This window comes from Ovis canadensis, chromosome 1, assembly GCF_042477335.2.
Source record: "Ovis canadensis isolate MfBH-ARS-UI-01 breed Bighorn chromosome 1, ARS-UI_OviCan_v2, whole genome shotgun sequence".
NCBI lineage: Eukaryota > Metazoa > Chordata > Mammalia > Artiodactyla > Bovidae > Ovis > Ovis canadensis.
Window position 1 is genome coordinate 236,994,445 of NC_091245.1, and position 26,649 is coordinate 237,021,093.

Consider the following 26,649-nt stretch of genomic DNA (forward strand, 5'->3'; position numbering starts at 1 on the left):
CCACAGTACCAAGCGGACTTGCTGTATATGTTTGTTTGTTTTTTACTACATTATTTCTTCCTTTGTCCTTTTCTTTCCTAGCTGGGAAATATGGGAATACTGGGAAATATGTTAGTGCTCATGACCTCATCTGTTTTACATGTCCAGGGAAGCCTAATAGGAATTTAGAAAATTCACTTATAACATATGTGTTCCCTACATTCTTAGCCAGCAGACTTTACTGGTTGAGTGCTGATGGGTCCGCTGAATGTCCTGCTGAATGTCTTTTACCTGAGCCCAGGTAATGAGAATAGGTTTATCTCTTCTTGGAAATTAATGCTGTTTTTGTCATCTATCTCCAAAGATACAACTGCAGTTTGAGTGTGCTGCAGCTCTCTCTGCTTCCTCAACTCATATGCTCCCTACTAAAATCCCTCAAGAGGCCATCTTCCTCTGTTTCACTCATGATGCATCCTGTCTAGGATTGTACTGGTACGTGGGAGGCATGTGGATATTTAGTGCCAAGTTGCTCTTGGGGAACAGGAAGCCTAGCAAGGGTTAACCCTGTGTTGAGGGTAAGGGTGAGGGGAGTAAGGTGGGTCAGAAATCTACACTATTGGTTCTTGAGAGAGCAGACATCAGAAAGGTTTGTGCTTTGGTTGCCCTTTCCAGGTATCTCATGGTCTTGCTTTCACAGTTTTTCTTTCCTAAGATCTTTTTTTCACACAATGCTAACAACTACTGTATTAACTTAGCATTTTAAACATTTTTTCATAAGTACCACTTTAAAAAATATATTCGGCTGAGGAGACCACTCTCTCTGTCATCTACAGTCACCTGAGCCACACCCCTGTATGGAACTATTTCAGGGAGGAGACTACCACTGTGACTTTGCTAAAGGGAGCATTATTAAAGGGATGGGTAAAAGAGTACAGAAAAACAGCATCGAACTTTTATGTATTTGTAAATTGCTGAATATATTTATAAAATTGTCTGCCTAATAATCTTTAATGTGGTGGTGTTCAATCAGTCATGACTGACTCTTTGTGACCCCGTGGACCGCAGCCCACCAGGTTCCTCTGTCCATGGAATTTTCCAGGCAAGAATACTGAAGTGGGTTGCCATTTCCTTCTCCAGGGGATCTTCCCAACTCAGGGACTGAACCTGAGCTCCTGTGTCTCCTGCATTGGCAGGCAGATTCTTTATCACTGGGCCACCTGGGAAGCCATCTAATCTTCAGTGCTCATGCTAAATATCGATACTCCTGTTTATGTAATCATCAGTAAAGATTATCACTTTAATCTTCAATGCTTCCCTTCTTTATCTTTTATTTCTGACTGCTCTCTGTTTTTTTCCTGCTCTTTTGTAAATATTCACAAAGAACATACAATATCTATAGTACTGATAGATGCTGGCTTACAGAATAGAATTACAAGGTACTCAAGGTATTTAAGGTACTCAAGGAGACAACAGATGTTTGGATCAACGTGATCTTGTGTGTTAAGTTCTATAGGGAGATGGGTATGTATGAGATGCTGCGTCACCACACAGGAAAATAACTTTACATGTTGAGGGAAGCTGCCCAAAGGAGAAATCTTAAGAAAAGAGTGAGACTTCTACAGGAAGTCAAGAAAGATAGAGATTTCAAACAAAGGGAATATGTCCCTGACCCCACTGGCTGCCCCTTTAAGCACCGCTTCCTCTTCAGTTATTCCTTGCCATTGAAATCCTGACTTTGTATTTCTAGTAGCCTCATGAATCACTTAAGGCTTGAGTAAGCCTTAGAGATTAAATCTTGGTTAGTCTAAGTCAGTAGGAACAGTTCTATTACCCTCTGCATGGTTGCTTTAGAAAAGATGACTTCATTCCATCCTGGTCCATGAGATAGAATTGGGAGATGATTTTTTGTGGGGATTCTGGGACATCCCATATGAGGATGGTTTTTATATGCTGCAATATCAGGATATGAAGTTTGAAACTAACAGAGACACATGTCACCATGGGAGACAAATTTGATATTAAAAAAAAGGGGGGGGCAAAAAACAACAATCCTGGAACCACTAACTGGAACTAACTCTGATTTCTTGTTGTGTCTGATAATAAATCACTTTATTTTGTAAGTAATTTTGAATTAATGGATAAATAATAACAAAACAAAGGCTGTAGGGACAATAAATTATCATCGTTCCACAATCCGCATACCTACACTAAGGGCTTGGCTAATGTTTCTGGAATCCTATGGTATTAAACTGAGTAGTTAAGGATGAAAAAGCGCAATTTCCCTGAGGCTGTGGATGAAGACCAGGACCAACTCTCACAAGCTTGAGACGCCAATAAATAAAGAAGAAACTAGTTTGATTCTATGGGAAAATGCAAGATGCCCTAGTCTAAATATGAATGTCAAATATAAATTTTGCTAGTCTCTGGAAGGGTATAGAGCAACTGAGTCTGGCAGGAAACAATAGGTTGGTCTCTCTGACTTTAGTTCCTTTAAGTTGGCAGGCTCACCAAGTAGACTCACTCCTATAAAAGCCTGCCCTTAAACGTTCAAAGCTTTAATCATGAACCACTTGTACCGATTTTGTTTCACCAAGAAAATCATTTTCAGTTTACGATTTCACCATGATCTTTGGTCTAAAATGCTCAGGGCTTCTTTACTGTTTTTCCCTCCACTCTTCCCCTACACGCAATTCGACACTCCATCAACATCTGGCGCTTCCTCAAAAAAAATATCCTACCAATTTTGGTCAACTAGGATCATCTCCTCTGGCACAGACCACTCTGAACAAGATTTGCTCCAGCTTTATGAAGATTCTAAACAAGATCCACCAAAGCACTTTCTTACAGAGATAGAAAACTGACCAAGTTATTTGTAAAAAGCCCCATTCTTTTTATTTACTGATATTTAACATGTACTTAGGCGTCCCTCAGAGGAGGCAATGGCACCCCACTCCAGTACTCTTGCCTGGAAAATCCCATGGATGGAGGAGCCTGGTGGGCTGCAGTCCATGGGGTCGCTAGATTTGGACACAACTGAGCGAATTCACTTTCACTTTTCACTTTCATGCATTGGAGAAGGAAATGGCAACCCACTCCAGTATTCTTGCCTGGAGAATCCCAGGGACAGGGGAGCCTGGCGGGCTGCCATCTATGGGGTCGTACAGAGTCAGACATGACTGAAGCAACTTAACAGCAGCAGCAGCAGTAGGCTTCCCTGGTGGCTCAGATGGTGAAGAATCCGTGAAGAATTCAGACAGTGAAGAATTCCCTGGGTCGAGAAGATCCTAGAGAAGGGAGTGGCTTCCCACTCCAGCATTCTTGCCTGGAGAATTCCATGGACAGAGGAGCCTGGTGGGCTACAGTTCATGGGATCACAAAGAATTGGACATGACTGAATAACTAAGCCAAGAAACATGTACTTGGTTTTTTGAACATATAATAGCAAAAAATTATCAATCTTAATTTTGCAGACAACATTCAGTTATCTCAAAATCAAAATTGCAATATAATTATTGAACCCATATTAATTCATATTGAAATAAATTTAGAATATGTATATGTACCAAATAATAAAAAATAGGTATAATAAAAGTAAATAGTCATGGTGTTTATTTTCCTAAAATAGGTACATTGGAGCAGATGCTTCAGAAAAGTGTTTAGATATTAACAGGACAAAACCCTGCCTCAGAAATATTTTCATTAAAGAAGATCTAGCTTTTCAGGATAGCCTTTATAATTCTTTCTCAAGCACAAGAGAACATTTCTATAAAATTGACAAAATCCCATTTTCTTAATTCTCGTTGTTTTCCAAAACTATGAGCCAGACTGAAAAGCTGCAGGAACAGAAACCCAGCACTCTTGTTTGTTCTGAAATTCTAGTGCTTAACAAAATGCCTCACATATAATGGGTGTGCTTCTCTTTACATATATATATTTGGAATCAGAAGTCTGAGTATTGCTTTCCTAAAAAAATTTTTTTATTCATTTATTTTTGGCTGTACTGGGTCTTTGTTGTTGCTCGCAGGCTTTCTCTAGTTGTGGCGAGTGGGGGCTACTCTCTAGTTGCAGTGAATGGGCTTTTCCTTGGGATGGCTTCTCTTGTTGTGGAGCACAGGCTCTAGGTGCATGGGCTCAGTAGTTGTGGCTTGCTTAGTCGCTCTGCGGCATGTGGAATCTTCCCAGACTAGGGACTGAACCCGGATCTCCTGTATTGGCAGGCAGATTCTTATCCACTGTTCCCCCAAGGAAATCCCTGAGTATTGCTTTTGAGTAATACGTGAGCTGCGAACTTCCAGATGTTCAAGCTGGTTTTAGAAAAGGCAGAGGAACCAGAGATCAAATTGCCAACATCTGCTGGATCATCGAAAAAGCAAGAGTTCCAGAGAAACATCCAATTCTGTTTTATTGACTATGCCAAAGCCTTTGACTGTGTGGATCACAATAAACTGTGGAAAATTCTGAAAGAGATGGGAATACCAGACCACCTGACCTGCCTCTTGAGAAACCTGTATGCAGGTCAGGAAGCAACAGTTAGAACTGGACATGGAACAACAGACTGGTTCCACATAGGAAAAGAAGTACGTCAAGGCTGTATATTGTCACCGTACTTATTTAACTTCTATGCAGAGTACATCATGAGAAATGCTGGGCTGGAAGAACCACAAGCTGGAATCAAGATTGCTGGGAGGAATATCAATAACCTCAGATATGCAGATGACACCACCCTTGTGCCAGAAAGTGAAGAAGAACTAAAGAGCTTCTTGATAAAAGTGAAAGAGGAGAGTGAAAAAGTCGGCTTAAAGCTCAACATTCAGAAAACTAAGATCATGGCATCCAGTCCCATCACTTCATGGCAAATAGATGGGGAAACAGTAGAAACAGTGGCTGACTTTATTTTTCTGGGCTTCAAAATCACTGCAGATGGTGATTGCAGCCATGAAATTAAAAGACACTTACTCCCTGGAAGGAAAGTTATGACCAATCAAGACAGCATATTAAAGAGCAGAGACATTACTTTGTCCACAAAGATCCTTCTAGTCAGGGCTATGGTTTTTCCAGTGGTTATGTATGGATGCGAGAGTTGGACTATAAAGAAAGCTGAATGCTAAAGAATTGATTCTTTTGAACAGTGGTGTTGGAGAAGACTCTTGAGAGTCTCTTGGACTGCAAGGAGATCCAACCAGTCCATTCTGAAGGAGATCAGCCCTGGGATTTCTTTGGAAGGAATGATGCTAAAGCTGAAACTCCAATACTTTGGCCACCTGATGTGAAGAGCTGACTCATTTGAAAAGACCCTGATGCTGGGAAAGATTGAGGAGAAGGGGATGACAGAGGATGAGATGGGTGGATGGCATCACCGACTCGATGGATATGGGTTTGGGTGGACTGCGGGAGTTGGTGATGGGCAGGGAGGCCTGGCGTGCTGTGGTTCATGGGATCACAAAGAGTTGGACACGACTGAGTGACTGAACTGAACTGAACTGAGTACCTGATGGTCTGAAAACACTGAAGCAGACTGTGGGGGTGCTGTTATGCAGTGAGTGTCACTGTGCTTTCAGAAGACTATAACCTATTTCTGATTTTGACCATGGACTCTTAGATTTGAAGGTAAGTGAAGAGGTCTTTTCAACCTCTCACCCACTTCAGCAAAACTGCTGTTTGTTTCTGTTCTTTTTGGTTTTAGTTTGCTTGCTACATTCAATCAGTTGTCTTAGGCATTCTTTTAAAAGAAAGACAGAAAAAAATTTACTCAAATCTTCTATATGACTGTATTTTCAGATCCAGAAGAATAGTTGTCCTTCTGCACATGAACAATCCCCAATTTTTTTATGACATTGCTTCTTGACTCTCTTCATCTTGATATTTAATCCTTTCATCGTTCTCTGGGACATGGAAATCTCCTTTAAAATGTGGTATCATGAATTGAACTCAGTACTCGTGATTCACTCTTTTTTTTAATCCCAGTTAAAAATATAATAAATCTAGAGAAAAGTTAAAGGAACATTGTATTATTCACCTTTATTAACAAATATTTAATATTCTCATTTATTTTTTCTTTGTCCATATAAAATACACTAATTTTTGCCTGAAACTTTGCTATTAATTTGCTGACATTTTAAAAAAATTGCCCCCAAATATATTTGTCCCTAAAACATAGCATGTATTTTATGAGAACAAAGACATTTTCTCACATTATCACTGTACCATTAACACATCCAAGAATGTAACATTGCTATGACAATAGTCAACATTCAAATATACCTAACTGTCCAATTGTTATTTATAGGTGCTTCTTTTTTCCCTATCCCAGGATCCAATCAAGGTCCATGGTTTACATTTGGCAGTTGTGTCTCTTTAATATTCTTCAAGTTCTCTCACTTTTCTTTGATTATTTTCTTTTTAAAAAGACTTTGGGGCTGGTGTCTTACAGAATATCCCACAATTGGAATTGGTCTGACTGCTTTTTTATGATTAGAGTCAGGTTAAACATTTTCACAATAATACTAGGTCAAGTTGTATCAATAATAATAGGTAAAGTTGTGTCATATCACTCTACTGCCTTAAGTGGAGCATGGTATCAGCTGGTCCCATTTCTGGTGGCAAGCATTTTTATCATTTGATCACCATCACTTAACATGGTGTTCCCAGACTCTCCTGTATAGAGGTCAGTATTCTCCTTTGTAATTAATCCACATATAGGGGTAATATTACTTTAAGACTATATGAGCATCTTGTTCTCTAAGATTTATACCTATAGTTTTAGCATCTATTGATGACTCTTGCCTTCATCAATTATTACACTGGCTGGTGCAGAATTTCTAATTTTATCTCTTTAAACTTTACTAGCTGGCATTCTAATATAAAGAAGAGCTTTGCCTTTCCTGATGTGCTTTGTGTGGTTTTCATCTCCTTTGTTCTGAATATTATATTCCCACCAAAGCAGCCTAAGATTGCAGTAAATTATTTCTCATAATTGGATCACACAGGTCACTCAAAGAACAAATTGCAGTTCCATTTGAGCATGTAGAGTTTTAAACAATTCAGCATATATTAGAGCATTAAAGTGTAAGAATTAATTAGATATGTTCATGTAATTCATAGGGGATATTGCTATTTCTTTAGCATCCTGACTTAGCTAATTTTTACTTTTTCAAAGCTCTCTACTGACAATGTATTTTCCTGGCCTCTTATGTTACTTCCTGCTGGAGGTTTATCTACCATCTGTCACTGAACTGTAGATACATGTTTAGCAATAAAAATGATCACATAATATTTCTGAAAGTGATTGTAATTCTACCCATAGCTACAAAGTCATTTGCCAATGATTTTCCCCATATCAGCATTATATGTTAACATGTTACAAGTGTTTTTTTATTACATAGTAACATGAAATGAGAATTATAAACACTAAATATAGGAATAACATGGTATAATATTGCAATGTAATACTTCTCTGCAGAAAACCCTTGATAGAGATACTGTTAATATTTAAGCATATTAATTATCAGAAAATGGTCTAAATGGTTTGAAATTAGGATTATCTGGCTCACCTTTTTTCTCCCCCAGAGAAAACAACAAAGCCTAGAGAAACTAAAAATCACTTCTTTATTTCTTTTCACAAGGTCACTTCTTCTCAAGGACATGGGTTTTTTTCTTTTTGGTTTGGTTCATAAAATCACAGAGATTCCTGAATTGGTGTTTCTCTCATGAGTGTCATCATCCCTCAAGCTTACAGAAGAAACAGATGTGGCTTTTCTTTCCATAAAGACTGTATGAGGCTGCAGCAGTTAAACATACTTCTCAGCTGCATCTTCACAACTGCAATTTGGCACTGCTTTTTAATTTATCAAATTGAAAAAAACATAAGGCAAAAATTACGAGCCATTTCTCTTGTTATTATACTGATGATACAGATTCAGCAGGAGCAAGACAGATGCTAATTTGTGCATAAAGCACATTCCTTTTGACAGGAAAATATATATACACTGTGGTTGAAGAAAGACAAGGGTAGAGCTAAAAGCATTTTTTGATTTGTATGGAAAGTTTTCAGTGAAAGACATGATCTCCTGCTTTATCATATCACCAATAATTCCTAGATATAGAGTGTCAGTAAAGACACCCAAACAAATTTCTTCCCATGGAGCCCGGTGAGCTTGGCAATTGGGATATTTGAAACAGGATGAATCCAAGCAAATCACAGAAGATAGGTGTGACTGACAGAAAACAACGAGGTCACCTGTGTCCCAATTTCTTGCACCGTTTCTTCTACAGAAATTCCAATGTGACCTTCAGCAATTCCCTTAACAGCTTTTGGTTTCTGTTTTCCCATCAAGATGTTTGGGTTACATGCTAGCTGTGTACCTTTCAGCTCTAACATTTGATATATGGATTCTATTTTCCAAGCTGTGTAGAATGAGTTTGTGATCTAAGCATCTTTGAACTGATATAAATTCAGAGTCAAATAACCCCCATGACAGGTGGATTTTCCCCAAATCCCATTATGACCTAGAAAATTTGGTATTAAAAGCAACTTTCCTCCCGATAAACTTATAAGCACTTAAGTGTCATAAATTCAAGACCCAGTCAGTGCAACAAGAATGATATCTGCCAAGAATGATGGCAAAGCAGAGTTTTAGAAGAATGGAAGATTAAAGCTTAAAGTGGAGAGAATGTCTGTGGTGATGGATGAACTTCTACTTAACATGTAATACAAATCATACTCTTCCTTCAAAGCCTAGTCAAAAAGCTACTTACTCTATAAAAATGTCCCGATTGCCCCTCACCCACCCTATTTTCCATTCAGTTTCCTTTCCATTTTGTTCTATCTTCCCTTCAGTGTGGTCTTCTATTAAAATTAACTATTCGCATGTCAATTTCTCCCACTGTTTTGTAAATTTCTTGAGGCTAACACTTCTCTTTCACTTTTGTGTTCATTCTTTTTTACTTTCTTACAATAGAAGGTCTTGGTAAGAAATGTGGAATGAATAAGCTACTACTAACTGAAAGAATCTGGGAAAGTTCAAAAGGAGAGAGAAGATGCCAGTTAATATGGTCTCTCAGCCTTCCAGGATCCTCCTTGCTGGAATCTTATCTCGGCTGAGTGATGTGCATGCCACCAAGAAGGATCCTGAGTCAGAATGATTGGCTATAGATAACGTGGAAACTAATCCCATCACCATAAAACCCAAGACTGAGCCACGTGGCACAGCAGTTCTCCTGGGTTCCCTTACCCTGCTACTCTTCACCAAGGTACCCCTTTCCAACAAAGACTCTTGCTTTGTCAGTATGTTGTGTCTCCTCAGATAATTCACTCCCAAGCATTAGACAAGAGCTCACTCTCAGGCCCTGGAAGGGTCCTGCTTCCTACAACAAAATGATTAATATGGCCAGTTGTCTTAATGATCACTAGATGCAATTTCTAAGTATTAGCCTCATTACTCAAAAAGTAAATAATCTCACATCAATAAAAAAGAATTAACTTCTCTTTACTGCGTTTGCTATTGGAAACAGTGGAAACAATGTCAGACTTTATTTTTTTAGGCTCCAAAATCACTGCAGATGGTGATTGCAGCCATGAAATTAAAAGATGCTTACTCCTTGGAAAAAAAGTTATGACCAACCTAGATAGTATATTCAAAAGCAGAGACATTACTTTGCCAACAAAGGTCCGTCTAGTCAAGGCTATGGTTTTTCCAGTGGTCATGTATGGATGTGAGAGTTGGACTGTGAAGAAGGCTGAGCGCCGAAGAATTGATGTGTTTGAACTGTGGTGTTGGAGAAGACTCTTGAGAGTCCCTTGGACTGTGGGGAGATCCAACCAGTGCATTCTGAAGGAGATCAGCCCTGGGATTTCTTTGGAGGGAATGATGCTAAAGCTGAAGCTCCAGTACTTTGGCCACCTCATGCGAAGGGTTGACTCATTGGAAAAGACTCTGATGCTGGGAGGGATTGGGGGCAGGAGGAGAAGGGTATGACAGAGGATGAGATGGCTGGATGGCATCACTGACTCGATGGACGTGAGTCTGAGTGAATTCCGGGAGTTGGTGATGGACAGGGAGGCCTGGCGTGCTGTGATTCATGGGGTCGCAAAGAGTTGGACACAACTGAGTGACTGAACTAAACTGAATGACATGTATTTTCTATATTATGATTGTAGACAGTTAAGTACTCATCAATTTGTGGCAGACAAATGTTAAGATTTACCTGCCTGAGCTTCTTGAAGTCAGGGATCATGTCTTGTCCAGTTCTGTGCTGCTGGCATTGGTCATGACATCTGGCACTAAGCATCTGCTCTATTAAGGCTTACTGAATGGAATAATCCTGACCTAGGGAGCTGGGTTAGGATTAGAAGGGGAGCTGTGGGGAGAAAACAATAGATTAGTTTTTTTCTTGGATGAATTCAAAAGAGACTTCCAAGAAAGTAAACAAGGGATTGCAGCTCCCAATGAACCACATTATTTGCAATATTTTCAGAGTGACTTAGTCTTTAACTAACTATAGTTGACCCTGGAGTAACTCAGGGTGGGGAAGTGTTTGGGGCACTGACCCCTGAACAGTCCTAAACCCACATGTAAGTTCAGTCTGCCCTCTTCATCTGGGGGTTTTGATCAGTGGACTCAACCAATCAAGATCATGTAGTACTATAGCATGTATTTACTAAACTAAATCTGTATATAAGCAGACCCTCACAGTTCAATCCCATATTAAGGGTCAACTGTAGTCTCATTTCAACAATATATAGTTTTTAATAAACTTGTATCAAGGGATGTGAGACACTGAGTGTGAGATCATGAGATACAAAAGGAATCATTTAATATTCTAGATTGAATCATCTAAGGTTATCTCATTCCTGAATATTCACTGGAAGGACTGATGCTGAAGCTGAAACTCCAATACTTTGGCCACCTGATGCAAAGAACTGACTCATTTGAAAAGACCCTGATGCTGGGAAAGATTGAAGGTGGGAGGTGAAGGGGATGACAGAGAATGAGATGGTTGGATGGCATCACTGACATGGATATGAGTTTGAGTAAGCTCTGGGAGTTTGTGATGGACAGGGAAGCCTGGCTATGCTGTAGTCCACAGGGTCGGACATGACTAAGTGACTTAACAGAACTAAAGGTTATCTCATTTTTTTCTTATTTTTTAAAATATCCCCCAAACAGCATTTATTTACCCATTGAACTCCAAAAGATATAATTAAAAAGTCTAGTACTTTATAATCATCCATTTCAATTGACATGGGCTGACACATAAGGAAGACAGCCGAAGAGTTACAAAAAATATATCCATGACTCTTAAATAATCGTAACCTCCCCCCACTCCCAAAAGTTACAGGTATCAAAACTTTAAATGTATTGCACTGAAAAGGTTTGTGCACCTCATTATTTAGAGAGGGAAAACAAAGTACAACTTAATCGTCATGTGAGGCAGCTTATTATTAAGTGGATGGAAAGGAGAAAGGATCTCTCCGTCTCAGCTTCCCTGAACAGTTTTCCATCAGTTTAAGAAACAGGCGAGAGCGGTGAATTCATATTTCCATGCACGGACATACTGCTTTAACAAACATTACCAGCTTGTTTTAAATGAATCATTTAAATAGCTGACTGTTAAATAGCCTGTGTCCGCTAATTCTCCCTTCTAACTTCCCCATTGCTTTCACCTCCATTTCACTTAGATAAGCAGGCATAGTACAGAAAAGGCCTCCTTGGGAACGTACCTGTCTGCACAATTGGAAAAGGAAGCTTCCACGGGCTCAAAGCAACGCCAATGAATTTGTCCAGAACTGCTTCCCGGGAGAGCGGAGAGTAGATATGAGTAGTCTCAGTAGCTGTGCTGCCACACAGACAAGTTTAGCACTAGATATTCAGTGATTGTGATGAGGAAGGACCGAGGCGCCTGCGTTGTTTTCTCCAGCTTCCTCGTCCTGTTGGTTGCCCCTCCAGAGGGTGAGGTTCTCTCGCAGCAGCCGCACGACGAGCAGGTAGTCCTTATAGGAATCCTCGTTCAGTGAGTCCAGCTGGGTTAAGGCATCGTGAAAGGCTAAGAGAGAGGCTTGCCTGCGATCTTTCTGGATCTCGGCGTAGAGTGAGGCCTGGCCTAGCCGGATGGCGTGCGTGGGCTGCAAGCGCTCTTGGATGGTTGCGGAGGCTTCCTTTCCGCAGAGTGCAGAGTTTGGGACAACATCCTTTTTCTTCTCACCGGAACCGGCCCCTGCCAGGCAGCGATAGGAGTCGCCTTTCATCTCCAGGGAGAAGACTTTACTCTCACCCTGGAAATCACTGCGGTTCCTCATGAGGAACTTGTCCAGAAGAGCCAGCATGGCGTTGCACACCGTTTCCAGCTCCTTGATCTTCGCTCGGTAAACCTTAACCTTCTTTAGTTACTTCTCATTCCGCCACAGTTTTCTGGTCGATGATCCTCCAGGAAGACCGTCAGGCAAAGCCCACGTTCTTGTAAGCCACAGAGAAGAGGTCTCGGTTTTCAGTGAAGACAGGTTCATTGAGGCTGGTCGCTTCCTTCATCGCGGAGGCTTTGGCCAGCCGCAGTCGCAGCTGCTTGCGGTGTCCCTTGTCGTTGTGGCCGGGCCTCTCCTGGCACCAGGCTCCCTCGCTCGCCCATGGCGCGCGCGCTTTTGGCCACCGCGGAGGCCACTGCCACTGCGCACGCGCGCACTGGCTTGCCTTGTCGTCCAGGCTGCAGGTGGCAAGCAGCTCAGATGGCCCGCAGCTGTGCTGGCCTTCTCGGCTGCCTAGACCTCTGGGCTGGGTTGTCTCATTTTCATATTTGTCTGGAGTGTCGAATAAAGTTTATAATTCCTTTTCCCTCCATTCTGACATGATTGAGATTTTCTTTTTTATCCACTCCATGAGGTGTTCCATAAAATCGATAGCATCTGTACTATTCACATAAATAGTGTCTGAACTATAGGGGGCAGCATGTGAGGGAGCATGTGGGAAACCAAGGTCTGGTACAGCTGGCTGTTGTTGTTGTTCAGCCCCTCAGTCAGGTGCGACTCTTTTGTGACCTATGGATTGTAGCCTGCCAGGCTCCTCTGCCCATGGAGTTTTCTGGACAAGATTATTGGAGTGGGTTGCCATTTCTTCTGCCAAGGGATCGTCCCCTCCCAGGGATTGAACCCGGGTCTCCAAGTCTCTTGCATTGCAGGCGGATTCTTTACCCCTGAGCCACCAGTGAAGCCCACAGCTGGTTGTGCACTGGTCAAAAACCTAGCATAGGGGGGTGATGCCTGAGTGATTTTTGGCAATTTTTAGTATATTCATTGCTCAGTTTCCTATTGTTTCATCTACATGGAAGAATATATAAAGACTATATAGAATGTGATTTTCTTTATATTATGTATAATAAGAATATAGGAAAATATTCCCTCTGTATGCTCTGAGGTCTAGGGTCAGAATAACATCAGAAATGCTACATGCATCACTTAGACATTCTTAACACCCATTAGCACATCAAGAACCTTTGAGAAACTGTTTAACATTGTTATCCTAGAATTTTCTATGTGTATTTGACCATTTTGCATTTTCTTTCTCCTTCTTCCCTTCCCTATCACTCTTCCTCCGTCCTCTACTTTGACAGAATATCTAATATTAATACTATATTTTAACCTCTGATGTGTTTTTTTTTGAAGACCTCTAGATAAGTTAGAATTTATTGTGAAATAAAATCAGGCTAGGAGAAAAGTATAGCATAGTCTAGATTGTGTAGATCTGATGGTTTATTCTCATGGAGTTTCTTTTTGATGCTATATTCTCGTAAAAGTACTATCAAATCTACCTTTATATTTGATACAGGAATGCTGTTTGGAAATATTGTCCATCCCAATGTTCACTGCACATGAAAACGTTTTTTAGAAAAATTTCTGTTAATTGCTAGTGAAAATTTGCTTGTTCCAAATTAAAGCATCAATAAATGTATAACCTCAGTTAACAAGATGTCAGGAGACAGTTTGGTTTCAGAGTGATTATTTAGCAACTTAGTGATATTCACAGCAATTACAACTTCCTTTTTTTCAGCTATGCACTTTCAGTGTCAAGCTTGTTATTAGGCTAGCCTATGTCATTGTTGTTAGGTGTTTGTAGTAGTATTGGGAGTCAAATCTTCATAACAGTAACATCCTAAAGAATAACATATGCCAAATTTTCTCAGAATAATCTAGCTAAATGCAGAGGAACATCTCCAGAGAACCCACAGTTATCTCCTACAATTTCATTGGCCAGAACCAGGTTAGGTGCCCAGATACAACAAATACTAGCAGAACAACTATTGCAGAGGAGATGAGATGACCATGGCTGGCTTAGATTAACCATAATTTACCCCCAATCTACATAACTACCATAATAAAAATGTGTTTGATTTTTTTTTAATAAAGAGAAAGGGAGAAATCTTGAGTAGAAAACATAGTGTCTATTAGAAACACTTCCAGGGGCTCCTTTTTATTTAAAAATAGAAAACAGGTTAAATTTATAAGCCATACATGTATATTTATGGCCATTCTACTTTATGGCCCATTGTTCTACTTTTATGTCTTAATCTCATTATCAATTAAAATTTATTTTCCTGTTGCTCATGGTTTTTCTGTACTTTTTAAAAAAATGTATAGTTCTGATGTTTTAGACTTCACATGTTTTTCAAAATGATATATAATATATGAAAACTAGAGCTATCAGATACAAACTAGGGGAGGGAAGATGATTAGGTAACTGTTCTGTGTTTGAATATACAGGATTCATTGACATTCCAGCAAAACAGTTAGAAAGTACTTTGGGCCAAGCCTTTAAAAACATGGTTGTGGTAGTCAACTGTCCTAGCATGATAACACTGAATATTCTCATGTAATTAACATCCCTGACTTACAGAAAAGCAGCAGTGGTGGCACTCTAGGTAGAATTTAATTAGCCAAGACAAATGAATTAGGTTTCGTGCTACTATCAGGATAGAAGAACTGCAGAGGCTGGTTTGGAAATTTCAAGCCATTGAATATGCCATTTGACCTCTCAAGGAAATTAACTTTTCTAGCTGCCATTCTGAAAAGTTCTAATTAAGCTATATTGTTATTATTGACTTATTTGTTACATTGGATGTCATATAGGCAACTTTCTTGAAATTCTGGAAAATCTTTCAAATGCTTTTTTGTTAATGTACAACTGCATGATAGGTGAGATGGAAGGCATCTTATGATGGTACATGTCAGCTGGACCATAGAGAAGATTTATAGATTTAATCATACAGATCCCCAAAGATTCACTTTATTCTTTCCATATGGGGACCCAATTTGAATTACATTTCCTTTTGTACAAGAGACTTATAGGATAAAGAATGCATGGAACATTTGAAAAAAAAAATAGCCTATGTAGTAATGGGAAGAGACAGATGTTGGAAAGGCAGATGTGGACTCATTTTATGGGAAACTAAATCAATAATGGGAATTCTTACATAGGAGTGACAGTTAGTAGTGAGCCTAAGGGAAATGATTCAGTTAAACAATATATAGGACAAAAAGTATTAGAAAAGGATTTGTAGGTAGAGAATAACTAATTATAGGGTTATGCAAACTTGGAAACACTTTGTGTGGCTGGTGCTTGAACTAAAACAATTTCATTAGTACAATTACTTCAGCAGAAAGTAGGAAGTATGTGTTGGAATCAGCAAGGACCCTGGAGGGCACAGACATAATGAAGAAGAAGAGAAAATTTTATATTCTTGCAGTCAGAAAAGAGAGAAAGGAAATGAAGGGTAGATGTCTTTAGAAAGAAGAGTTAAATGTATGTGATTATAATGTGTGATACTTAATAAATTATTCCTATGTGATAGGTAATGTATGTTTTTTCAACGTCCCCATAAAATAATTGATAAAAGCTGATGTTTCTCACTAATTCTTTGTGAGATAGCATGCATTTCAGGAATGTAACAAAGGCTGAGTTCTGGTCTCAGGTTAGTTCAATTGAATCTTGGAAGGACAGCTACTTAAGATTCCATTAGTTGGATTTTGTTCTGTAAATGCACTTATTTCATGTTTATTTATTTCAGTTTTGGGAAGAGATACTGCTTTTTATTTTTCTCCATAGCAGACGTCTAGAGTTATCTTGGGCTCTGCCCTGTTCTCCCATCTCACTGCAGAGCCAACACTTCTTGCAAAAGGGCCTTCTGTTTGGGGCAAGGGGAGAGTTACTCAAGTAAATGGCTTTATGGGGAATAATGAGGGGCAGCAGGGCACACCAGTTCAGCATTTCTGTAGTCTTTGAATTAATTACCTTGATTATTTTGTCTTTGGACAGCCCCTGCTGTTGGATGACTTCCTATGGAATACTGGGGAACTTCTCTGGAGTTTTGCATGAGATTCTTGGAATACATGGCTTTCACCTTTGTAGTAGTCCTCTCTACCTGTTTTGGGTTTTGCATGTGTGTGTGTTTGTGTGTGTGTGTGTGTGTGTGTTTGTGTGCATATGCATGTATTTTAAACACTTACTCTCTTATTGCTTCCAATTTCCAACAATTTCATAAAAAATTTTTGCCTATCAAAATAATTTCTTATTTCTACCTAATGTCTATTTATTTTTATTTCAATTAGATTTTGGAAGGAAAGAGAAGCATGTGGGGTTAGTCAACTTAGCCATCTTTAACCAAAGTCACAGGTATATATTCTTGACAGTTTAAAACACTTTATGTTCAGGGTGTACTTTGGGCCCCTCCAATGAACTGGTATCCATTTATTTCTTAACAGGTTACAATGTTAAAATTGATTGAGTTGTTCATACATTGTCATCACTTAGTCATTAAGTCATGTATAACCCTTTTCGATCCCATGGACTGTAGCCCACCAGGCTCCTCTGTCTGTGGGGTTTCCCAGGCAAGAATACTGGAGTGGGTTGCCATTTTCTTCTCCAGGGGATCTTCCCCACCCAGGGATTGAACCTGGGTCTCCTGCATTGCACACAGATTGTTTATCGTCTGAGCCACCAGGGAGGCCCTCATTTGTCATGCTTTCTGGCTAAGGAGGAAAACATCCTTTTGGCCCAGAAAAGCTCTTCCTGGAAATGACCTGATGTATACCAATGTTTATATAACCCAACTCACGTAATTCCTGCTTTGGTTTTAGACATTAGCTTAAAGCAGGATTTGATTTAGTAAACAACAGTTAATCAACTTTTGTGGTTATTGATCAGGGCATTGCATCTGCATGTGAAAACCATCATAAGTAAAAAGAAGATTGATGGAATATGAGCTGGTGCTGTACTTCCTGCTTGCTGATATTCTTTTATTCTCCTTTTAGAGCTAGAAAATTAAAATTTGACTTATAGATAAGTATTGCTAAGTGCATATTCAAGCTAATAAAGAATTATTAAACACATTTAGTGAGGAATCAATTTTCAAAGTGATTGAGTCAAAAGAAGCCAAGTATGGAAAGGTCTTGAGCATAAATAAAAAGCCCTGAATATAAATCTTGATGCTGTCACTCTTCATGATTCTTTTTACGAGAGAGTTACCTGTGCTTCTGCCTTCCTCCCAATTTCTTCCTCTGGGAGTAATATCATCTTCCTAGGAATAATGGTCATTCTAGGAGTAATATCATCCTTTCATTGTTGTTGAGAGTAAATTAAAGCATCCATAGTGTTTAATAGGACTTCCCTGGTAGCTCAGACAGTGAAGAATCTGCCTGCAATGCAGGTGACCTGAATTTGATCCTTGGATCAGGAAGATCTTCTGCCCACTTCAGTATTCTTACTTGGAGAATCCCATGGACAGAGGACCCTGGCAAGCTACAGTCCATGGGGTCGCAAAGAGTCAGACACAATTGAATGACGAACACTTTCATTTTTCAACATAGTATTTACAGTAGTAAGTGCTTAATCAATGTAACTTAAACGGTCATTGCTATTTTTGCGTCCCACCCTTCTTCATATTTTCCTCGTCGCCTTTAGCCCTAGCTCCTAGTTCTCGCCTCTGTGTTGGGATTTCTGCAGCCTTACACACGTCTTCTGTCACTCTTATTCTCACATTCAGCACTATTCATCTTTTTCTTGATTTACTGATGATCAATCTTGAAGTGAAAATTTTATCCCTTTGTGCTTTTTAGCTTTTTCTGCCTAAACCCCCCAAACCGTATTTTTGGTTCAGTAACCTCTCCTGCAACATCTGCCACAAGGCTGGGCTGGAAATGCTGGCTCACAGAGCATGCTGGATGGCAGGGTTTTTGCATTTAGTCAGTTATAAAATTAAATGATTATGAAACACAGGAAATGTAGAAGTGTTATATAAACTCTACTAAAGATCATATTATTTAAAAAGAAATATATTGTTAGTATTTTCACTTTTTATATTTATCATATAAAAGTTTTAAATAATTTATAGATATAAGCCAGCTTTTCTTCAAATGTTTCTTCCAAGAGACTGTTTTGGTATTAATAATGCCAAAATGGGATTAATGATAACAAACGGGAGTAAAAATAAGTTAACAGATTTGAAATTCAAGTTTTATACATTGCACTCTTCCTGGCAAGGCACAGACATGCCTTGAAGCTCAGCCTAAGCAAACTCCCATGTACCTCTCCCTTTTGCTCACAGACATGTGCACTCACATACATACATACGCACTCAGATGCAAAACCCTGAAATTTTTATGTAGTATCTACATTTTTTTTATGCATACAAAAATTTGATCAGAAAGTAATAGCTGAGACAAAATTGAGTTATAATACTCACGCTATCACTCGGATCAAGAAAAATTCACCTAAGACATTCTACACAAGTATTTTCAATTTTTTCTCTTCCTATCTTCTCTCAGTAATTCAGGGGTATGGACAACAAAAGTTAAATTACTGCCCTCTTAAACCTAGTCGTCATTGTCAGCTATGCAAGAAAACTCCTCAACAACTGAAGGTATCACATGTTACTACAGAAGAGATAATAGATGTTCAAAATTCCCATTCTTTTTTTCGTGTGTCTATTGTGAGTGGAAAATTTAAAGATTTATGAAGAAAACAAACTTATGGTTACTAAGGAGGGTAGGGAGGGGTGGGATGAACTGGGAGATTGGTACTGACATATGTAAACTACTATGTATAAATAGATAACTAATGAGAACCTACTGTATAGCACAGAGAGCACTACTCAAGGCTCTGTGGTGGTATAAATGGATGGAAATCTAAAGCAGAGGGGATATATGTATACATATAACTGATTCACTTTGCTCTACAACAGAAACTGACACACATTGTAAAGCAACTCTACTCCAATCAAATTTTAAAAATTAGAAAAATAAGATTTACAAGAACACAGTTTGGAAAACCAGGAATAAACTCTACTTGTCATGGAACTATAAGTCAAGTATTGTTCAAACTCCAAAACATCTCTGCAGGATTTCCATATAGTGATGTTCTGGGAGACTCCTGGAAAAAAAAATCTCTGATATTTGGTCTGCAAGATGAGTCTCATCTTGGATATAGTTGAGTGAGTAACTTCTACCAGTTCACTGGCAGCTGAGTTTGAGTTTCTGAAAAACACTCAAGTTGAATGATATATTTATAAACTCTAGAGATTTTCATTTGAGCAAAAAATAATTTTAAGAAGTGCAATGAGGCAAAAATGTGGCTTCAGAGTTTCTATAAAGATGGAGAAAGCTAAATGTAAGAAGACTTGTAGCTGAAGGATGTCTATGTTCTGCTATGACTATAGTTCTGTAGGTTATATCTGCACGCTGACATTAAATGTTTTCATGTTTTTTAAGACTTAAAACAATGCTATGCATATAGTAGATATTTATGTGCCTTTGGAATGTCCTGAGCCTCCTTCCTATAGTGGATTTCTTACCTTATGAATCCTGCTTCCTAAGATGAAGGCCATAAACATGTTTTTCCAGGCTCCCTTGCAGCTAAGGTACAGATGTGTGACCTTGATTCTACCAGGCACACCTTAAAATATGAGGTCTGTTATTGCTAGAGTGGTGTGAAGAAGGTAGTGCAAGGGGGATTCAAGTCTGATGATGAATTTGATTGCAGGTAGATGCTCAGTTTCAGAAGCAGCAGCAGCATGTGGCCTAGCTTCCAGCACCTGATGTTGGAAAGACAAGATACAGAGCCTGTGCCCAGCATGCAGGCTTAGTGTCCTCTAGAGTCATTTTGTCCCACTCCTAGTTATATAGCCTTTAAGCCTGATTCTTCAGAAGTCTGTAAGCTGTTTGAACCCATCTATTAAATTTCTTTTCTACTTGAATAGTTCAGAACAGCTTCTTTTGTCTGCATCTTACAACTTCAATTAGTATAGTACCTAAAACAATGGTTCTATCAATACTATTGCTACTACTAATAGTTTAGATTTGTATATAACTTTTGTAATTTTAAAATAACATCTGACTTCTCTGCTGGTCCAGTGGTAAAGAATCCACCTGCCAATGCAGAGGACATGGGCTTGATCCCTGGTCTGGAACGATCCCACATGCCACGGGGCAGCCAAGCCTTTTTGCCACAACTGCTGAGCTCATGTGCCTAGAGCCTGTGTTCTGCAATAGGAGAAGCCTCCAAAATGAGAAGCCCATGCACCTCAACAAAGAGTAGACTCCACTTGCCACAACTAGAGAAAACCCTCATATAGAAACAGATACCCAGTGCAGCCAAAAATAAATATAAAATAAAATACCATCTTTTGCATCTTGACTTTCAAATTATCTCTTTCAATTCTCATCAGTTCAGTTCAGTCGCTCAGTCGTGTCCCACAACCCCATGAATCGCAGCACTCCAGGCCTCCCTGCCCATCACCAACTCCTGGAATTCACTCAGACTCACGTCCATCGAGTCAGTGATGCCATCCAGCCACCTCATCCTCTGTCGTCCCCTTCTCCTCCTGCCCCCAATCCCTCCCAGCACCAGATTCTTTTCCAATGAGTCAACTCTTCGCATGAGGTGGCCAAAGTACTGGAGTTTTAGCTTCAGCATCATTCCCTCCAAAGAAATCCCAGGGCTGATCTCCTTCAGAATGGACTGGTTGGATCTCCTTGCAGTCCAAGGGACTCTCAAGAGTCTTCTCCAACACCACAGTTCAAAAGCATCAATTCTTCGGCACTCAGCCTTCTTCACAGTCCAACAACTCTCACATCCATACATGCCTACTGGAAAAACCATAGCCTTGACTAGATGGACTTTTGTTGGCAAAGTAATGTCTCTGCTTTTAAATATGCTATCTAGGTTCTCATATCACCTTTAAAACCTGGGATGTGGTAGTTTCATCTGACATGTAAGGAAGCTATAAAACAGTAAGGCTAAGTAGCTTGTCTTGTCATAGAGCTTCCTGGTGGAGACAGAAGTAGAAATTAACATTATTTTTGCTTTGATTCTATTGGCTTCACTGTTATTTAATCTGATAAAGAAATGAACTTTTCTCCTAACCCTTGCTCAAGCTCCTTGATTTCTTACATGCTTAATAATAATAATAAAAGATTCCACCAGAGAAACATTTTGCAAGTAGAATTATTGGATTTGTAAACATTCTGTGTTACAAGTGACCTGCATCCAGCATCTACTCATCTTTGTCCAAGTTGAATGTTCTCTAGTGGCAGGGGCAGTTACTTATTTCCTGCACAGTTCCTAATCTCACTCTCCTCTGGCTCCAAAGATGAGGGTAAGATTTATACCCATGTAGAGTGATTGGTTGAGGGAGGACATGATCCTATGAGATGCCATCTGGATAATCCTGGAGAGGCATGTTATCTTCTGCTGGTTTTAAACATGGAAGGATGCAGGCCCAACCTTCATAATGTATAGGTAAAGTTGACCCAGAGAAAAGAACTGAGAGATGGGTCCTGATCGCATTGTGTGAGTCTTTCATTCCAGCTGTGCCTGGGAGTTTCAGTTACATGAGCCCCTAAATTACTTTCATGCTTAGTCCAGTTGGATTGGATTTTTTGTAGCCAAAAGAACTGATAATCTGTGCCCTTCTAACTTTCTTGGGATTCACCAGTTCTGCATAATCCAACAGAGCAGTAGTCAGGCCAAGAGATAAGTCAACCAACTAAAAATCTAATTTTCTTTCACAACTTAATTACTATTTTTACATGAAAGGACCCCAAATATTGTTTTCCCAAATGTAGATAAAGATTTAAGAGGAAAGCAATAGATTAGACATTAGGAATGTATAACTTTCTGAATATTTCCTGCATTAGTCCTGTTTCTACTTTATTAGTAGTCAATAATCACCCCTTTCTAAATTTAGAAATTGCCTTATAATATCCATTAATAGACTTAACAGAACAGAAAATACTTGTAATGTTTTTTACATAATAAGCAATTAATTAAATTTGCATACTCAAAACCTAGGTCCTCGAGATATTAAGTTCAAAAATTTATTGTACTTTTGCAAAATTTTTGTAGCCAATTTTAAGGCATATTTAAGTAAATTTGGGTGCCTTTTACAAACTATATATCCATATCTTGAAATAATTTAAACTGTATTCATAAGCTTAATCACTTTCTGTAATTTTTAAGTATTTTAATTTCTGACTCACACAAAATCTTCTTAGTATTTAAATAACTCTTTCATAACTAATATATTAAAGTTAAAAATGTGGCAGATTTTATGTCAAGTAGTCAATAACTTCATGCAAAGATGGGCTCAATAAAGGACAGAAATGTTAGGAACCTAATAGAAGCAGAAGATATTAAGAAGAAGTGGCAAGAATACACAGAAGAACTGTACAAAAAAGATCTTCATGACCCAGATAATCATGATGGTGTGATCACTCACCTAGAGCCAGACATCCTGGAAAGTGAAGTCAAGTGGGCCTTGGAAAGCATTACTACAAACAAAGCTAGTGGAGGGGATGCCATTCCAGTTGAGCTATTTCAAATCCTGAAAGATGATGCTGTGAAAGTGTTGCACTCAACATGCCAGCAAATTTGGAAAACTCAGCAGTGGCCACAGGACTGGAAAAGGTCAGTTTTCATTCCAATCCCAAAGAAAGCCAATGCTAAAGAATGCTCAAACTACCACGCAATTGCAGTACTAGCAATTTAGTAGTGCAATTTTACTATATTTAGACATAAAACTATTCGACACATAAACTCTGTAAAGACACGCTAGTAAAGTAATGCTCAAAATTCTCCAAGCCAGGCTTCAGCAATACATGAACCGTGAACTTCCAGATGTTCAAGCTGGTTTTGGAAAAGACAAAGGAACCATAGATCAAATTACCAACATCCACTGGATCATCGAAAAAGCAAGAGAGTTCCAGAAAAACATCTATTTCTGCTTTATTAACAATGCCAAAGCCTTTGACTGTGTGGATCACAATAAATCTTGGAAAATTCTGAAAGAGATGGGAATACCAGACCACCTGACCTGCCTCTTGAGAAATATGTATGCAGGAAGCAACAGTTAGAACTGGACATGGAACAACAGACTGGTTCCAAATAGGAAAAAATGTACATTAAGGCTGTATATTGTCACCCTGCTTATTTAACTTCTATGCAGAGTACATCATGAAAAGCGCTGGGCTGGAGGAAGCACAAGCTGGAGTCAAGATTGCCGGGAGAAATATCAATAACCTCAGATGTGCAGATGACACCACCCTTATGGCAGAAAGTGAGAACTAAAGAGCCTCTTGATGAAAGTGAAAGAGGAGAGTGAAAAAGTTGGCTTAAAGCTCAACATTCAGAAAATGAAGATCATGGCATCTGGTCCCATCATTTCATGGCAAATAGATGGGCAAACAGTGGAAACAGTGGCTGACTTTATTTTTCTGGACTCCAAAATCGCTGCAGATGGTGACTGCAGCCATGAAGTTAAAAGACGCTTACTCCTTGGAAGGAAAGTTATGACCAACATAGATAGCATATTAAAAAGCAGAGACATTACTTTGCCAACAAAGGTCCATCTAGTCAAGGCTATAGCTTTTCCAGTGGTCATGTATGGATGTGAGAGTTAGACTGTGAAGAAAGCTGAGCGCTGAAGAATTGATGCTTTTGAACTGTGGTGTTGGAGAAGACTCTTGAGAGTCCCTTGGACTACAAGGAGATCCAACTAGTCCATCCTAAAGGAGATCAGTCCTGGGTGTTCATTGGAAGGACTGATGTTGAAGTTGAAACTCCAATACTTTGGTCACCCGATGCAAAGAGTTGGCTCATTTGAAAAGACCCTGATGCTGGGAGGGATTGAGGGCAGGAGGTGAAGGGGATGACAGAGGATGAGATGGTTGGATGGCATCACCGACTCGATGGACATAGGTTTGGGTGGACTGCGGGAGTTGGTGATGGGCAGGGAGGCCTGGCGTGCTGTGGTTCATGGGGTCGCAAAGAGTCGGACACGACTGAGCAACTGAACTGAACTGAGTCAGTAACTAATAAACTTAGTAAGGTGTTATCGTAAGTCAAAAGTCAACTCAAGTACTCCTTTTAAACTGGAATTACAAGCTGTGGCTCTAATAAGCTAAATGTTAACAACTGTATAAAATCCTAAATTTTCAGATTCTTTCTTAATTACTATGCAGAGTTAAGCAAACTATACAGTTATAGGAAATAGTCCTAACAAGAACCTTCACTTCAGACATTAGCTGCAAATTCAGGGTCTCCAGTGCCACCCTCACTTAGGACCAGCTGGCTGCAAATTCCAGGATTCCCATGGCCACCCTCAGGTTTGATAATTTGCTACAAGGAGTCACAGGAATCACTGAAAGCCACTGTACTCACAAGATTATACAGGGACAGTGTACAGGACAAAATTATCCAAAGAATGTTACATTAAACAAGGTCTCGGAGAACTTCCCTGGTGGCTCAGGTGTTAAAGAATCTGCCTGCAATGTGGGAGACCTGGGTTCGATCCCTGGGTTGGGAATATCCCCTGGAGGAGGGCATGGCAACCCACTCCAGTATTCTCACCTACAGAACCCCCACTGACAGAGGAACCTGGCAGGCTACAGTCCATGGGATCACAAGGAGCTGGATGTGACTGAGCATCTAAGCACACACACACACACAGGAGGCCTCCACACAGAGCTTCTGGTCATCCCCTCCTTGTAAAGTTATGCACAGCACTGCCTCCTCCTGGCTGTGATGTGTAACAACATGCAGGGAGTACTGCCAACCAGGAAGGCTCACTCCAGCTGTTGGTGTCCAGAGCTTTTACTGGGGCTCAACCACAGACTGCCCACTTTGGTCTAATCTTTTGTCTCCAAACCTTCCCGATGTCAGGCTAATGCCTTTATTTTCTAGTTAGTCTGGAGGTCAAAATTGATTAGCATGACTCAGAGCCACCATAAGAAATCAGTGTTAGATTCTCTGATGGTCAAAGGCCCCAGCAAACAGATAGTTCTATTAATACCAGGCTGGACATGCCAGGGGGGAGAGCTCACCTTCCAAAAGACAGACTTTCTTTGTGTAGGATTAATTCATCAGTACACAATGCTGAGATATTTTCCTCTATCTTTGATTTTCCTAAATGTTTCTAAGTGATTATAAATCGTGTGAGTTTGAAAGACGCTTTCTGTGGAAGGTAATTAATATCCCAGCCAACTGAGATTATGTTTCCCTTTGGTTTTTCACCTGGCATGAGTTCTGGAGTTGTGGCCATCTGAGGCACTCTGTGCTGTTCACTGAGATGAATATATTGTTGGCTTTGTCTTAGAACTTTCTGAATTTGGGCCAAATTTACAGGTAGTTGGATTGGTTTTTAAATGAGAACCTTGAGATCTACAGGTGAAAGGTTTCCTAAGTAAAATAAGTAAACAAACATTTTGGATTCTGTAAAGTGACATATACTGTTTTATACGCATAATTTTGATGTTACATTAGCAAGCTCCTTATGAGAGAAATGGGGATTTTCTGGTGACTTAGATGCAAGAGACCTGAGTTTGATCCCTGAATCAGGAAGATCCCCTGGAGAAGGAAATGGCAACCCACTCCAGTATTCTTGCCTGGAAAATCCCATGGCCGAAGGAGCCTGGCAGGCTACAGTCCATAGAGTCACAAAGAGTCAGACACAACTGAGTGACTTCACTTTCTTTCTTTCACTTTAAGAGAGAAACAGTAAATTTTCATCTTGTTGCAGTAATTGTGAGCAAATTCCTTCTAAAGCTTACTTACCAGCCATGGTTTGGACATAAAGAGTATTAATAATGCTTTGAAGCAATTTTGCGACATAATAGGAAATCATCATTTTGGGATCCTTTGATGTTTTAAAAAAGCTTAGAGATTTGTTTCTAAAAAGCATGGTGACAACATACAGCTGTCATTATGGGCTCAAAACAAAGGGAAATCACTCTATTTGTGTGGATTTTGGAAGCAGGACACCTAAGCACACGGTAAGGCAAGTCCAGCCCAGATGGCTGCCTGACAAAACTCATATTTCTTGTCAATAGTACAGCAGGGTGCCTCCAAGAGTGGGAAGTTCAGTTAGCAAATTCCACAAGCTGTGTCTTTGTGTTCAGGCCATAGATTATGTACTCAGCCTCCTAGACTCCAGAAGTTAATTGTAGCAGAGCTCATTACTTCACAGATTTGCATATATCTCTCTTTTTCCCTAGAAAAATGGTTTCCAAAGATTAAATGTTGAGTTTCTAATGAAGTTATCTTTTTATCATTTATTTTTAAAATTCCTAGCTTCAAATCCCATAGTTAAATTGGAGTTCAGTATCATTTTTACATGTGGAATTTACTGTCACTGTCA

The 26,649-nt window shown here is 39.5% G+C and overlaps 1 pseudogene; it reads right to left on the bottom strand.

Annotated features, from left to right (window-relative positions):
• Window positions 1-11,845: 11,845 nt before the first annotated feature.
• LOC138443684 (14-3-3 protein eta-like) overlaps window positions 11,846-26,649 on the bottom strand; it is a 40,252-nt pseudogene continuing 25,448 nt past the window's right edge.